Source organism: Chelon labrosus, assembly GCF_963514085.1.
Source record: "Chelon labrosus genome assembly, chromosome: 13".
In the NCBI taxonomy this organism is placed as follows: Eukaryota; Metazoa; Chordata; class Actinopteri; order Mugiliformes; family Mugilidae; genus Chelon; species Chelon labrosus.
This window is the reverse complement of record NC_140346.1, coordinates 753,325-770,677: the sequence shown is the minus strand read 5'-3', so window position 1 is coordinate 770,677 and position 17,353 is coordinate 753,325. Positions and strand designations below refer to the sequence as shown.

Here is a 17,353-nt window from a genome sequence, read left to right as displayed (position 1 = left end):
TGGGTAATGTCATTTTTGAAAACTGTAAATGGCCTCTCAATGCCCTCAGTGACCTCTGAATGACCCCATGCATGCATCTTTACACCAAAGGAGCTATCATAGCATTCCCACAGACAACTGCAACATGATTGGAACCATGACACTTGCATAAGATAAGACAATCCTTTATTTGTATTTGTAGCATTTGGAAGCCGCTGGAATGAATATTTCTACTCCGTGGAGTCGGTGGAAATGTGCAAAGGAGAACTCTGGATGAGAGAAAGTATTCACGCCTAGTTGAAGATTGAATGGTGGCCAGGAGGTGCAAACCAACATTACAAAATGAGAAACACTTTTACAGAGCTTGAGACAAATTTACATTTTTGAAAACATTTTTACATATCACAAAACAAAATTACATTGCCATAACACATTTACAAATCTCAAAACACATTTACATTTCAAACAAATTTACAAGACGCGAAACACTTTTACAAATGGCGAAACAAATTTACAAGTGGTGAAACATTTGCGGCAAAACACTTTTACAAGTCCCGAAACAAATTTACATTTCAGAAAACAAATTAACAAGACACAAAACACTTTTACAAACACTGAAACAAGTATACAAGTGGCGAAACACTTTTACAAATATCAACCATCAACCGGAAAGGGAGGGGGCGGCACAATGGTGAGGTGGTTAGCACTGATGCCTCACAGCGAGAAGGTCCCGGGTTTAACTCCATGGGCTGACTGGGCCTTTCTGTGTGGAGTTTGCATATTCTCCCTGTGTCTGTGTGGGTTCTCTCCGGGTACTCTGGCTTCCTCCCACCGTCCAAAGACGGTGATTCTAAATTGGCCGTACGTGTGAATGTGAGTGGTTGTCTGTCTCTCTGTGTTGGCCCTGTGATGGACTGGCGATCTGTCCAGGGTGTACCCCGCGTCTCGCCTGATGACAACTGGGATAGGCTCCAGCAGACCCCGCTACCCTTAACAGGAACAAGCGGTTACAGAAGATGAATGAATGAACCAGAAAGGGGTTGAACAGGAAGTGATAATGGGAGCGGCTAATACAAGTTGTTGTCGTTGATGGAATTCATGGTGACCCAAGATGGACAGCGATCGAGTGATGTTTTACCCATTGTGTGGCAAACACGAGTCGTGTAACGCGGTTTTGTTTTTCATGATCGCTCACTATTTACTGTCACGTTCCCATGAGACTGAAGACTGACTGCAGCACGGAGAATGGGACCATGGTCGCAATTCAGTGCACCCTATACTGAATTTGTCACCCACAGCTTCATTATTTCAAAGTGGAAAATTGATGAATAAAAAATAAAGCAAAGTAATGAGTATTTATTACATTTTTGTATTATAGAGAACAAAACCTCTTGAAATACTTGTTTGATTTTTCATGATTCATAAATAGCCCACAGTTTCAGAATTGTGGATCTAAAACAACTGACTGAGAAAACACATGTTCACATACTTTAACATTACGAAAAATTTCTTTAACAAAGCAATTGCACATTTAGGTGCGCTAATGACAGCAACAAAGAACAAACAACATTTTTAGAGTGTTGGTAAGATAATTTGGTAATTTGGGTGACAGTCCAGTTCTCTGACCAAGCTCTAAAAATGCTGTGTTTCACGGCCACAAACGGGCAAAAAAATCACTCGATCGCTGTCCATCTTGGGTCACCATGTACTCCTTCAACGACAACAACTCAAATTGGCCGCTCCAGTTATCACTTCCTGTTCAACCCAGGAGTTGGTACATTCCCTTTCCGGTTGATGGTTGATATTTGTAACTTTGTTTCGCCACTTGTAAATTTGTTTTGGGGTTTGTAAAATTGTTTCGTGTCTTGTTAATTTGTTTTCTAAAGTGTCAATTTGTTTAGGGACTTGTAAATGTGTTATGGCAATGTAATTTTATTTTATGATATGTAAAAATATTTTCTAAAATGTAAATTTGTCTCAAGCTTTGTAAAAGTGTTGTAATGTTGGTTTGCACCTCTCGGCCACCATCTTCTTTAGACAACTTGAGACATGCTTGACGTGATAGGTAACAGCAAAAGTGTGCAGTGCAAGATTATAACCAAAGGGTAACCATGGACTGATACTGTACAGCTTGAAAAAGAAGTGCATGACAATGAATGAAAATATGCGTCTCCCATTTTCCATGGACCATCTAGTGATGAATCAGACTTACATCTAAAGGGAGGACAATGTGCATGATCTTAGGTAAGGTGTCACAGAGGTCATGCCAGAATGTTCTCACCTTATTTCAGGACCAAGTACTCTAAAGCACATTTGGACAGTTCAGACTTCTGTAATTTCTCTGGGCTTAAGTGTTGTTGGTGATGCAAAGTATAACGAACAACCCTATGCTGTACACTAATAGTAGTGGATTGACTATCTTGACCCAAAAGTCTGATTATTATCTCTCTGTGGATCTATGCAAACCTGGTCTAGGACACTCTTTCAGCAATATCGAATACATACTGGAAATAAATGAATGTGTGCTTCCTTCCTGTAACAACTTATCCACCTCCGTGAGTGTTGGTAAGATAATTTGGTAATTTGGGTGACAGTCCAGTTCTCTGACCAAGACACTATAAAGATCCTGCCCAAGAGGGGGCACTATCACCCTCAAAAAGTAAAAATAAATAATAAAAATCACATTTGAGCTGTCAAATAGTACTACAATAGTCCCTCGTTTATCGCGGGAGTTACGTTCTAAAGTATTGCAATTTAGGCGAAATCCCCGAAGTAGTCAGCTTTATTTTTTACAATGATTATAAATGTTTTAAGGTTGCAAAACCCCTCACTACACACTTAATACACTTTTCTCAATAACTTGCAAACATACTGCACTTCAGTCACACTGCCAGCGGTCAAAGATACTGTATATGTAAATTTGGCAAGCTGAACGCATTCTGTACTGTACAAGAGACACCGTACGAGGAGATTGATTGACAATGGCCTACAGCCTCTTAGCCAATCAGGACGCAAAAGACGACACACGGGCTCTCCCTTAGCCAATCAGGACGCAGAAAACAATGCGCTGTAAAAAAAAAAAAAAAAAGCATGCAAAATTGCACTAAAAAATTTCGCGAAACTGCGAGGCCGCGAAAGGTGAACTGCGTTATAGCGAGGGACTACTGTACATAAAATTTGGTATGTCATAGAGATGTCCCGATCGGTATATTCAGAGAGAATATCTGGAGGGCCTCTGAACTTACGTATGTCTACCAAACTTTGCTGAATCACGTGACCCTGTTGATGAGGAAAGGTTATGAGCAATCATACATGTTATGTGTGACCCATTGTCCTCATTTACTTGTAAGTCTGGCTAGAATAAGAGGACTACCACACGCATTTGGAAACTGATGCCAGTACCAAAATATACAGAAATGTAAACACAATGAGCTGAAAGTCCAAATGCTCAAATTGAATTTTAATATTGTCATGTAATACTTGAAAGCTGAGGTTACGTAAATGAGCCTGAAAAACTGAAATCTTGAAATGAAATTAATTGCACTGCGTTGCTAAGAATAAATCTGGAAGCTAAAATATAAAACTTGAGTTGAGTGCATTAGCTAAAGAAGCTTAGCGCAGAAGTGCATTGCTGGTCGGTAAACACTGATATAGAATAGTAGTATTTTAAGAAATACTGCAATCCCTAAAATAAATTGAATTGTCTTCTAAAGTGTGATATGTGAAAAAGTGTAAAGTGAGGGTTGTAGATAAGGTTTAACAAAAATATGACACAACGGATGCACCGATCAGCCACAATTTTAAAACCACTGGCAGGAGAAGTCAATAACATACGGCATAACATTATGACCACTGACAGGGGAATAACATTGAGCATCTTGTGGCAATGCAATGTTCTGCTGGGAAACTTTTGGATCTGACATTCATGTGGCTGTTACTTAGATATGTACCACCGACCTAGACCAGACTAGGTACCCCCACTCCATAGCAATGACACTCCTTGATGGCAGCAGCTATCCCCAACAGGATGCAGCCTGACACAGGCACACACACAAAAAAGGTTACGGTACAATTTAAAGAACACGAGAAACTGCACCAGGTTTTGAGCTGGCCTCCAAATTTCCTAGATCCCAAACTGATGAAGCATCTGTTTTGATTCGGTCCTGCAGTAGTATTGTAAAACCCGGATCTTTCAAGGGATTCGGATCATTCTGAGTCACTCACTGATATGAGTGTGAGTCACTTCATTCAAAATGGCCTGATTGGGAAAGAAAGTGTTCCCAGTACGTTCACTCGAGACACAATAAAACATAGTAACCACCTAAGAATTGATTATTACAGTTACCTGTTATAGCCATTTATCAGTTGGTTAAGTTTCTCTGCATATAGTGCATAAGTAAGTGAGCTGCTGTCAAGTCGGGCAGTACGTTTTGTTTCTCTGACGAGTGAGATGTAAAATGTTTGAATGGTGGTGTTTATTGATCAGCTGCAGCTGATGAGTCCGGCAAGACCAGAGGTTTGTGCATTTATGTCAACAAAGCTTGGTGTACGGACTCTGTTACTCTGGAAGCCATTGTTCAGCTAACCTAGAGTTTCTCATGGTTAAGTGTAGACCTTTCTATCTGCCACTCTGCCAATTCACATCCACCATTATCACTGCTGTTTATGTTCTACCGGATGCTAATGCTAAGCTCGCAATGAACGAACTTCATGCAGCCATTAGTAAACAACAGACTGATCACCTGGAGGCTGCTTTTATTGTTGCGGGTGATTTTAATCACTCAAACTTAAAGATTGTGCTCCCCAAATTCCACCAGCATGTTTCCCGCCACACCAGAGGAAACAAGACTTTGGACCATGTTTACACAAACATGGAAGCTGCATACACTGCGACCCCCCTCCCACACCTTTCTTTGTTCCTCACCCCCAAATATTCACCCCTTATCAACTGTGTCAGGCCATCAGCGAGGACCATCAAGGTGTGGCCAACGGGAACAGACTCTGTACTCCAGGACAGGTTTCAACACACGGACTGGAGTATGTTTGCTTCTCAGGCTACCTGTGGCTCACACTTGGACATTGACAATTATGCCTCCTCTGTTACTACATCACCACCATCATCGATGACGTCACAACAGAGAAGCAGATCATCACGTACCCCAACCAGAAGCCATGGATGAACAAGGAGGTGCAGCTCCTGCTGAAGGCCCGTAACACTGTCTTCAGATCAGGGGATCCACAGGCGTACAGTACATCCAGAACAAACCTGAGGAGGGGCATCAAAAAGGCCAAGCACTGCTACAAGCTGAAGATAAAGGGTCACTTTTCCAACTCTGACGCATTTGGCAAAGCATACAGGCCATCACTGACTAGAAACCCAGCAACCCCACCCCCACGGCCACGGACATTTCCTTCCTGAATGAGCTTAACAACTTTTACGCTCGCTTTGAGAGGGACAACGGAGAAACTGCCACCAAGACAACATTTCCTGCAGACCACCAGCGCCTCACACTCTCCTCCACTGATGTCCACACGGCACTGAGCTGGATTAACGCACGCAAGGCTGCTGGATCCCAGGACGTGTGCTCAGAGCATGTGCGGAGCAGCTCACCAGGGGCCTCATGTACGAAGACTTGCATGGATTTCCTTCTAAAACGTGGCGCACGCTCAGATCTAGAAGCATTTTTCCTTTGTACATTCCAATCGAGCGTACCCGACCCATCCCTGTCCACGCCCCTTTTAAATAGATAGCTAGATAGATAGATAGATAGATAGACAACTTTATTGATCCCTTTGGGAGGTTCCCGCAGGGAAATTGACAACTCCAATATGCAACTCCCTGTCCACGCCCCTTTTAAATATGCAAATTATATTTAAATTGACCCTGCACCTGAGATTCCCCTCTCTCCACGATCAGAAAATGAAAACATAAGAATGAGTAAGATGGAAAAAACAAGAACATCACAGAAAGTGAATTGGAGACGCTACTCACTGGAGTGGAGATGTGCAAAATTGTCCTCTTTGGCACGCTGTCCTCCACACGCCACAATGTTGGTTAATTGCATTTGCGCATCACATATGATCTGTATATTGATGGAATGAAAATGTTTCCTGTTGACATTCACAAATTCATCATGTGATAGCGCTTTTATATAAATGTGTGTGCAGTCGATAGCTCCAATTGCATTCAGAAAACCGGTTCTCGCTGCAAATTGCGCTTTAATGTTGACCTGTCCAGATGCATTGTATGGGAATCTGATCTACCTGACTGACATGCTGATAATTCTGTCACACACGGCTGGCATGGCTCTGCTCAGGGTCGACCGGCACAGTCACGATCGGTCGGACTAATTGTTTTCATATTTATGACAGTTTCCCGGCATCACCTCTAAGTGTCGCCAAAGGATCAATATCTGTGGAAGCCAGCGTACGCCAGCCATGGCGTTGGCATGTACCAGTTCCCGGACATTTCACTCTTGATACATCTGAACTTTTCCGTGAGCGTTTACGTACGGAACGTTTTTGTACGCACGCAACCTTCGTACATGAGGCCCCAGGATATTCACGGGCATTTTTAACCTGTCCCTCGCCCAAGCAGCTGTGCCAACATGTTTTAAAGCTACGACTACTGTCCTGTAGCACTCACACCCATCATCATGAAGTGCTTTGAGCAACTATTTCTGGGTCACCTGAAGGACTCCCTCCTGCCCACACTGGACCCACCCTAGTTTGCCTACCGTAACAATAGGAGCATAGACGATGCAGTCTCTATAGCACTGCACTCTATGCTCTCACTCACTCAACACCGATATGCCACAAGACTGTGTGCCGAGCCCCTTTCTCTACTCCCTCTTCAACCACAACTGCAGACCTGTCCAACTCCATTATCAAGTTCACAGACAAGACCAGGCAGCTCATTGTGGACTTCAGGAAGGAGAGAAGAAGCACGCATGACCACATTCACATCAACGTGTCTCCAGCTTCAAATTCCTGGGGACCCACATCTCGGAGGACCTGTCCTGGACCACCAACACCTCCAGCCTGGTCAAGAAAGCTCACCAGTGCCTCTTCTTCCTGAGGACACTGAAGAAGAACCATCTGTCTTCAGCCATCCTGGTGAACTTTTACCACTGCGGAATTGAGAGCATCCTAACCAACTGTGCCACAGTCTGGTATGGGAGCTGCTCTGTCATGTAGCACAAACAACTGCAGCGCATAGTGAAAACTGCCCAGCGCATCAGAGGAACTCCACTCCCTGCCACTGAAGACGTCCAGAAGAAGCACTGTCTGCGTCATGCTCGCAGGATTCTGAAGGACTCCTCCCACCCGGCACATGGACTATTTTCCTTCCTGCCCTCAGGCAGGCGCTTCAGAAGCCTCCGGACAAGGACCAGCAGACTGAGGAATAGCTTATTCCCCAGAGCTGTGACCTTACTGAACTCGGACCCCCGCTGACCCCTGCCCCCCACTTCCCCCTGCTGACCCCTACACTCCAATTCACTCACACCCCTTAATTCCTCATTCCCTTGCTGACCAAAGACTTCTACACCATCATCACTGCACTACTGGACTGCTCTGCACACGCACACTTTAAACAATCTGTTTGCACAGTACTATGTACAGAATATTGCACTAGTTTAGTAACATTAGGTAGCTACTGCTTATTGTTAATGCACTGCTTAATTGCTCACTTCATCCGTTTTTTGTATTGTCTAATTTATCATCTGGCCTTTATTGTAAATTATGTTATAGTTCCTATTTACAGTCTACTCACATTTAATAAACAAATCCATCTGTATATTATGTTTATAGGGCTTCATTCTATCACTGTGTATATCTTGCTCATTCACCTGTATACAGTTGAAACCAGATGTTTACACTGTGTTAAAAGACACATAAACAATTTTTCCCCACTGTCTGAAGTTAAATCAGACTAAACCTCTCCTGTTTTAGGTCAGTTAGGATTACTAAAATGATTTCTATTTGCTAAATGCCACAATAATGAGAGAGAGAATTTCTTAGATAATGTTTTATTACTTTCTTCAAAGTCAGAAGTTTACATACACAAAGATTATTATGTCTTTAAACAATGAAGGAAAGCCCTGATGATGATGTCATGGCTTTTGAAGTTTCTGATAGACAACATTTGAGTTAATTGGAGGTACACCTGTGGATGTATTTTAAAGCTACACCTCAAACACACTGCTTCCTTGTTTGACATCATGGGAAAATCAAAAGAAATCAGCCAAGATATCAGGAAGAGAATTGTTGTGTTCCACAAGACTGGTTCATCCTTGGGTGCAATTTCCAGATGCTTGAAGGTGCGATGTTCATCTGTTCAAACTATTATACACAAGTAGACACCATGGGAATGTCCAGCCATCATACTGCTCAGGAAGGAGACGGGTTCTATGTCCCAGAGATGAACGTGTTTTGGTCCGAAACGTGCGAATCAACCCCAGAACAAAAGCTAAAGACCTTGTCACGATGATGGCTGAAGCTGGTAAGAGAGTGTCATTCTCCACAGTGAAACAAGTCCTGTACCGACATGGGCTGAAAGGCCATTCAGCGAGGAAGAAGCCATTACTCCAAAAGCAACATAAAAATGCCAGATTACAGTTTGCAAATACACACGGGGACAAACAGCTTAATTTTTGGATACATGTCCTGTGATCTGATGAAACTAAAGTGGAACTGTTTGGCCATAATGACCATCGTTACATTTGGAGGATAAAGGAGGAAGCTTGTAAGCCTGAGAACACCATCCCAACTGTGAAGTATGGGGGTGGTAGCATCATGTTGTGGGGCTGTTTTGCCACAGGAGGAACTGGTACACTTCATGAAATAGACGCCACCATGAGGAAAGAACATTATATGGAAATATTGAAGCAACATCTCAAGACTTCAGCCAGGAAGTTAAAGCTTTGGCGCAAATGGGTCTTCTAAATGGACAATGACCCTAAGCATACTGCCAAAGTAGTTACAAAGTCAATGTTTTGGAGTGGCCATCGCAAAGCCCCGATCTCAATCCCTTAGAACATTTGTGGGCAGATCTGAAAAGGCGTGCGCAAGCGAGGCGCCCTACAACTCTGACTCAGTTACACAAGTTCTGTCAGGAGGAATGGACCAGAATTCCAGCAGACTATTGTGAGAAGCTTGTGGAATACCCAAAACGTTTGACCCAAGTCATACAGTTTAAAGGCAATGCTACTAAATACTAAGGAAATTTATGTAAACTTCTGACTTTGAAGAAAGTAATAAACAACTCTAAGAAATTCTCTCTCTCATTATTGTGGCATTTAGCAAATAGAAATAATTTTGGTTATCCTAACTGACCTACCCACTGCGCAAAGACACGTTCAAATAACGTCTTTTCAACGTCGTTTTTGCACGTTGTTTTTGCACGTTGTTTTTGCACGTCGAAGTTTGGTCCTCTGAAGGTGCAGACTGTGACGCCAGACGACGTCGTTTCTTCTAGACGTCGTTTCTACGTTAAATTTAAACTAATTTTAGACTACAGTCAGGTCTACAATAAATCACAATCCAATCCCGACAGTTTTTTCCCCAATCTTTATTGCAAACGTCAGTCTTAGGCAGCATAAAATGCAGTACAATTTGTGAAAAAGTGGTAAAATACAATGAATAAAATTACCTTCGGTCTGGGAATAAAAATGTAACAATACAAATATAATACAAATAGCACAATTACATAATAATAAAAATAAAAGTAAAAAAAGTGCCCTTATGAAGTCTTCAGTTGCCCGATTATCAAACAGGATGACTCCATCTGCACAAGTAGAAAAAGACAAATGATTAGCGATCGAAGTTAACACCCCCAGCTTTTTTAGAATGCGTCTGTATTGCCGGAAAAACAACAAGAACAGTTATCCCAACAATGGCGGCCAGCCACAGTCTCGCACAGGAATAACTACTATCACTCTGATAATGATAGCGACCAAACAACTGTTGTTTGCTGTGTAGTTCACGTTAAAGCGTCTGTAAACGTTAGCACGGTGGTTGTGTTCAAAAGCTAACGAGCTGATGGGAAAAGATGCAATGCTAATTGTAGCAACAACTGCTTAGATTAATACGACAAAGCTAAAACTGCAAACACTATAAATGAACATAAAGTTAACTAGGCAGTATGGGTTGATCGAACTTACCTGCAATTTAGTGAACGATGATTTAGAACAGCTGTAATAGAGGTCGTAGCCTACGGTGCAGACTCAGCCATTGCTTCAACAGTAGAGGAACACCTGGGCCAATTGGAGTGGCTCTTACGGTCTTTGTTGTGATGACACAATGCCTCAGCCAGTTAGAGTCGCAAATTGGCCCATATTTTGCCCGATCTGACTGAGGCGCAGAACTCTAAGATGTCTAATGTTTAGTGGGTAAAACAGGAGAGGTATAGTCTGATTTAAATTCAGACAGTGAGGAAAAAAGTTTTATGTCTTTTAACACAGTGTATGTAAACATCTGGTTTCAGCTAGGGCTGAACGATTAATTGCATTTGGAATAATATCACGATATGATAAAACTCGATTTTCTAACCGCAACTTGCGCGATTACAAGGTGGTCACGTGACGCGAGCGACGCGGATGATAAGCTTCTGACCTGGACGATGTCTCTGAGCGGCGCGCGCACCCGCGACAGTTGGCTTTTTTACCAGTAATTTGCTACTGCTAGTTTTTTGCAACATGGCTGAATATTTGTCTGACTTTGAGGTTGTGGACGAACCTTAACAGTAGCAAATTACTGGTAAACAAGCCGACCGTCGCGGGTGCGCGCGCCGCTCAGAGACATCGTCCAGGTCAGAAGCTTATCATCCGCGTCACATATTAAATCGCAATCGCAATATTGGGGGGAAAAAAAATCGCAATTAGATTATTTTCCCAAATCGTTCAGCCCTAGTTTCAACTGTATATGGTCTCACCTGTACATAGGTTTTGATCTGTAAATAGTGTCCATATTGATATGTCCATGTGTCCAAAAAACTACCTGTACCATACTACTTATATACCATACTATTATGCCACATGCACTTATTGCACTTCTGGCTAGATGCTAAACTGCAATTCATTGCTCTGTACCTGTACATGTGTAATGACAATAAAGTTGAATCTAATCAAATCTAATTATATATCAATCAAATGTGGTAGGACTCAACTGAGCCGGTTACATAGACATCTAGATTCATGATTCTTGAGTCATCTTTGATGGCCGGTTATATGATATCTTTTTTTCCACCGCTATTCTGCAGAGAGAAACCTCTCACACGGAAGATGGGGATCACGCGGACAATCTTGGCCAGTTTAGCCCACTGCGGGTAGATTTTGCTGAAATCTCTGATGAGAACTTCGCAGGCTGTTGAGAAGTTCAAGCCTCCATAACCGCAGAGCACTGTCATTAATTAGCGGTGGCGTCTTTTGCGCACTTGTGGCATCAATGAGCGGGCTGTTGCAGGAGCCGACTCGTCCTCACTTGAAATTTCTTGCCAAAAAGACCAATAAAATTGCCTATTTTAATAAAATTTTAAATTTGTTCGGAGGGAATATTTTTACTGGACATTTTGACCAGTAGGGTTAAAAAATACCGGACATTGGCAGATTTTACCGGTCAAAATCCGGATACAGGAAAACGTAAACACAGGTATTGATGGTTTGTATTTTTCGAAACTCTAAAAACAGTATGCCAAATTGTTTTCCAGTCCAAATCCTGCTCCAATTCAGTCATATCTCTGTCCCAAGCCTTCATTCCGGATGTGGGTACATGTTTCTGTGAGTTCAATTTGTCGTAGATGTATGACATCATTCGTTTAGGTGAACTCTGTATCCAGTCAAAAACGGGATGGTCATTCAAATCCGACCCCCATGGAACCCCATGGCTTGTAAGGCCTATTTACAAGCTAGCCTTAATCTGAAGTAAAAAAAGAGAACATTTTTATCAAATGTTGTATCGAGAGACAAGATCATGAAAACCAAGGAGGGCATTGATACCATTCCTCTCCCAGTTCTTATGGATGATTTCCCTCATGTTTTGCACCATATGTGTTTAAGTTTGAGAAATGTTTCCATCGCTCTAACCACCCGGAGCACGTGGGTTAACCGGACCGTAATATAAATCACGTTTTTTGATCGATAACCCCACCAAAAGTAAGCCCTTCAACGTTACTGGTGCTATTAGTTCTTGTTCTATATTTTTCCAAGAAGACACTCTGTCATCCTCTAACCCAGGGCTATTCAATTAATTGGGAATTGGGGCCAGCTCATGAAACTGAGGCAAACTAAGGGGCCAGAGAATAAACGTAATCGCGGTAACAAATAAAGAAATTACAACAACATACTGAAGGAGTCAGTGTATTCTATTTTGTAAATGCAGAACAGCATATGCACAAAGGGTTGCCATCTCCCAGAAAAATAAATAAGGGACACCTCATTGGCAGGGCCAGCCAACCCGACTGCCTTCACCCTTCACGGCGTGGTGAATTTTTTTTTAGCTTTTTTTTAGGGGTGGGACTCGATTAAAATAATTAATCTAATTAATTAGAGGCTTTGTAATTAATTAATCTCGATTAATCGCATTTTAATCGCATAACAATATTTGCCCCAAAAAGCAACATTTTTCAATTTAAATGGATATTAGTGGATGACTGAATCAAATAATAGACACAGACGTGAATATTGTAAACTCAAGCTCTTTTGATGTCTGGAAAAATGCATTTAATTGCATTTCAATTCAAAACAGTGGAAAAAGAAATGGTTTTAAATGGTTAAAAAACAAAACAAACAAACAAACAAAAAAAACAGTTTGGGCTGCCAACATGTCTTGTCTGTACTCGGAAGGGGATTGCTAGCGCTAACAGCTCCGACAGTTTCTGTGCTCACTGCAACATGCTTTCCATTTAGATGGCACTGTAGTGTTGAAGTGCTTCGGTGGCATAGAGATATATACACAGACGCCTCATTGAGCGCTGGACCGTACGTCAACGTCGCCGCCATATTGGGGGAGGCACCTCTGTCCCGCGAACCAATACGAGTCAATGGAATGAACTTTATTAAGCGCCTTCTACAAGGCACTATAAGCATTTACACATTCACACACGAACGTATATATTGAGGAAACCGATAGGAACTAAAAACAACGTCTGATTACATTCTGAGTAGTTAATGTTACAGACGTTGTTTTTGGTTCCTATCGGTTTCCTCAATATATACGTTCGTGTGTGAACATGTAAATGAGAGGCATTAACGTACAGCACTTTGTAGAAGACGCTTAATAAAGTTCACTCCATTGACTCGTATTGGTTCGCGGGACAGAGCTGCCTCCCCCAATATGGCAGCGACGTTGACGTATCGCAACAACGGACCAACCCGCTCAATGAGGCGTCTGTGTATATACATATACTGTGTATATATGTCTATGCTTCGGTGGTACCTTCCATCAGTCCTAGCAATGTGCTTTCATCCGATTCCTCCGTTTTGGCAAAGAGCATAGAAGAAGGGCTTCTATGCTCTTTGGTTTTGGTAGCCGTTAGCCGAGCCCTGACGTGTGCATCAGTGTAATTGGTGTACCAGGAAATCTTGCACTAACAAACGTTCCGCATTGTTTGGAATGCAAACTGCGATTAAATGCGTACATTTTTTTAATGCGTTATTTTTTTTTGTAATTAATTAATCGTAATTAACGCGTTAAAGTCCCACCCCTACTTTTTTTGTGTGTGTGAAATGATTTTTGAACTATTTGACTTGAACCTGAATTGAATTAGGTTCATATTTTTGAGTGATATGAACACGTGCAAAACAAATTATTATTCAACAATTTATTTTTTAATACAAAATAACAAAATTAACAGAAACCTGTCCTGCTTAACTTAAAATTGTATAAATTAATATAAAACAATAGAAAGCAAAACATTCCTCTTGTAAAAGTGTAAAAGTGCAATAAGAAAAGTTCAAACAGAAAGTGTGAGTAAAAGTTGTTGCTTTGTTGTCTTCCAGTATCTTCTTCGCAAGCAACAGTACCTCGACCAATGAGATGAGCGAGATTCCCGCTGTCAGCTCATTGGTCACAGAGCAGGAGACGGCCTGGGAATAAGTTTACCGTAAATTTTCACATAAAGCGCCCTGTTGTTAATTCATTCCACTGACATTTTACACACTATTTTTGATTCTCACAGTAATATAGGACAAAGTGCGTCCTGTTTCAGCTCAATACGGGACGCGTACTTTTGTGCATACCATCTCCTACTGCACGAGAGAATGTACAATTAGCCATAGTCATGCGCTGTATTAGACTATCCATATATAATAACTACATGACACTGCAAGGGCCGGTACAAAATTCCTCAGGGGCCGGACCCGGCCCGAGGGCTGCCAATTGAATAGCCCAGCTCTAACCAGTAACTAAGGCTCTTCAGTATGAAAGCCCAGTGATATCATTTGAAGTTAGGACATGCCAATCCCCCACCCATTTTACCGGATTGAACAACCGAAATACGAGCTGGTACCCACGCTGGCAGTTGTCTCCATCTACCAGTATCATTTTCTATTTTTTCCAGAGTCAGTGAATAATTTGGTGCTAATTTCAATACCTAGGTAAAGAACCTCCTTTGTGACACGAATCTGAGGAGGGAAAGAAATCTTATTTTGATCCGCATTGATCAGCATCAACACCGACTTTGACAGAATGTCTTTATACCCCGAAAAACAACCAAAGTATTCAAGCATCTTTAGAGGCAGAGTGTGCAAAACATTCGCCATGTAGATTAAAGCGTTGGGACTAAAAATTACACCAAAGTTCTATGGGTGAGTAAACGAACGTATTCTATGCCAGAAATAAGGTCCAGGTTGTAAAAAAAGGTAGTTTCCCTTTAAGTGTAAGGGCTAAAAGATGACTTGGTCTGCTACCCTTTGTATAATATTTGTGTTTAGTAATATGCATTATATGTTCCGCCCTGTTCCTCAACAAATCATTTAATTCTGCTTGTTTTGTCTTGTGCTCATTTTCTTTAGCATCAGTATAGTTCGTTTTAAGGTCATTCTCCAAATCCCTGCACTGTCTTTCAAGTGTGGAGAGCTGTAGAAGCCATTTCTTATGTAGGTGAGAACTGAACTAAATAGCATTATTCTGCAAAAAGCCCTTAACAGTAGCCCACACCACAGTCACACCTGAGACATTATTTTTATTTACTATAATAAATTCTGTTAATTTAGTTCTAAGCTGTGCCAGATATTCATTATTTAACAAGGCTGTGCTAAATCTCCATCTAGAGAATTTATTTTTAATTTTGCCATAATTAAAGGTAGATATGATAGGGTTATGGTCAGATAAATGCCTAGGCAAAAATTCTATAGAATGCACCATCGGCACCAGACCGGCAGATACAAAAATGTAATCTATTCTGGAAAAAGTACTGTGTCTAGTAGAGAAAAAGATATAATCCTTTGGTGGGGTTGTATACCCTCCAGACATCAGTCAAGTCTAAATCCTTTTTTTTAAAAAAAAGGTTCAGTGCTTTAGAAGCAGACTCTTGAGAACTTGATACAGTTGGAGATGTTTTATCAAGGTTATTATCAAACGAGGCATTCATACCTGAGCCCACATATAATTGATAATTGGTTAAATTCAGCAACTGAGCAGTTACAGTTGGAAGAAAGTCAGCCTCGAACACAGTTGGGGCATATATGTTAACAAATGCAAGTCTTTTTCCCCGGATTGATACACCACAATAAGCTAAACGGGCTTTATTGTCAGACCCGCTTTATTCAAGTGTTACATTAATACCATGACTCATCATATCATAACGACTTTCGTACGAGTGCCATCTGCAACAGGTTTATAGAAGCAGTTTTGCACCCTGACTATGTCCTCTGATCTGATATGCATTTCCTGTAAAAGCGCAATATCAATTTTCCAACTGCGTAAGAGATCTACAAACTTTGCACATTTGTAAGGAGAGTTCACACCCCTCACGTTAAACGATATAATCCCGAGGTTCTCTAGCTTGTCCATGTTTCTACCTACTCCTTGGGTTTGTTGATATAAGTTGGTGGTGGAGCCCTGGGTGCTTTCCCTGCTCTCCCCTCCCTCCCCATCTAACCCAAATGACTTCACTTCATAATGCAAAATATACCTCAGCAGATTCTCTAATAGTAAAGCATAATACTGAAGTCTGCTGCACATGTCAAAAAATACGGAGTAAAATAAACGAGTAAGAAGTTTAGAAAATAAAAATAAAAATTAGAGCGCCTTCTGTAAAGGTGTGTCCAGCCAGAGGCCGGACCCCAAAGCAAGAGACAACACAGCATATTAAAATCAATGTAGTTGAGTTTATTCTCAAAACTCGGCTGGGTTGTAAATCCCAGCACAAAAAACAAAAATGCAAAAGGCAAACAAAAGGCGCTGGAAACTCCAGGAGAAACAGACCAAAAAAAAAACCTCAAAGTGGCTGCCGGGGCAGGTCTCTGGCTCTCCCTGGGAGGCACTGGAAGGTAGTGATGTTACGAGACGTGCCGAAGCTTCGAAGGGTGTGTCGAGTAATGGAGGGGGCGTTTCCGCGTAGCCCGTATCGAGGCTTGCTTCATTTAGGGGAGGGGCCGAAAATAATGACGTCCGAAGCCTCGCTGCCCGGCTGTACCACGTGACTGCTTCAGGAAGTGGTTCGGATTTTGCCGCGAGGTTTGACAGCAATATAAACCCCTCGGGTTTTTTGATAGAGAGTTGTGGTCATTTCAGAGTTTGGATACAGTTTTGATAGTTTAGATACTAGAGTTTGGATAGTGTTTATATAGTTTGGAGAGTTTAGAGAGAGCAATATGGTTTGAAGATTTAGGAGAGAAAGATAGGTAAGAGGATGGAGCCAGCTGGGAAGAGACATATTCAGGGCCCTCTTCCTAGGTCCACATGCACTTTCACTTTCCTCTGCTGACAGAAAAACATTACACAACCTGCCATATCATGATACTACCATTTTGGGAAAATTTACACACAGAATACATTCAAAAACAAATATTTTATCATACACATGTGATAATTTAAGTAGAGAAATGATTTGTTCATACATTTTTTGTAATTCATAGTCATTCCCAAGAGCCATTACAGACACAAAAATTCAATGCATCACACATTATGTGGTTAAGAGCTAAAGCTGCCTGTGATTATACACCTGGCCAGTAGGTGGTTTCGTGTGCACATGAAGCTTCAAGAGATGAACCCTTTATCAAGGATTCAAGGATTCTTTATTGTCATTACGACACATGTTGGTACATGGGAAGGAATGAAATTGGTTTCTCTAGTCCCGATTCAAGCCATAAGTAAAAAAAAAACTATAAATATAGAATATAGAATAAAATTAGCTTTCCAAGTATTGTACAAA

At 41.5% G+C, this 17,353-nt stretch overlaps 1 protein-coding gene across 1 annotated transcript in view; it reads left to right on the top strand.

The window, feature by feature from the left end:
• The window catches only part of fat3a (FAT atypical cadherin 3a), a 205,130-nt gene that overhangs the window by 64,230 nt on the left and 123,547 nt on the right, over window positions 1-17,353 (top strand). The window lies entirely within an intron of this gene.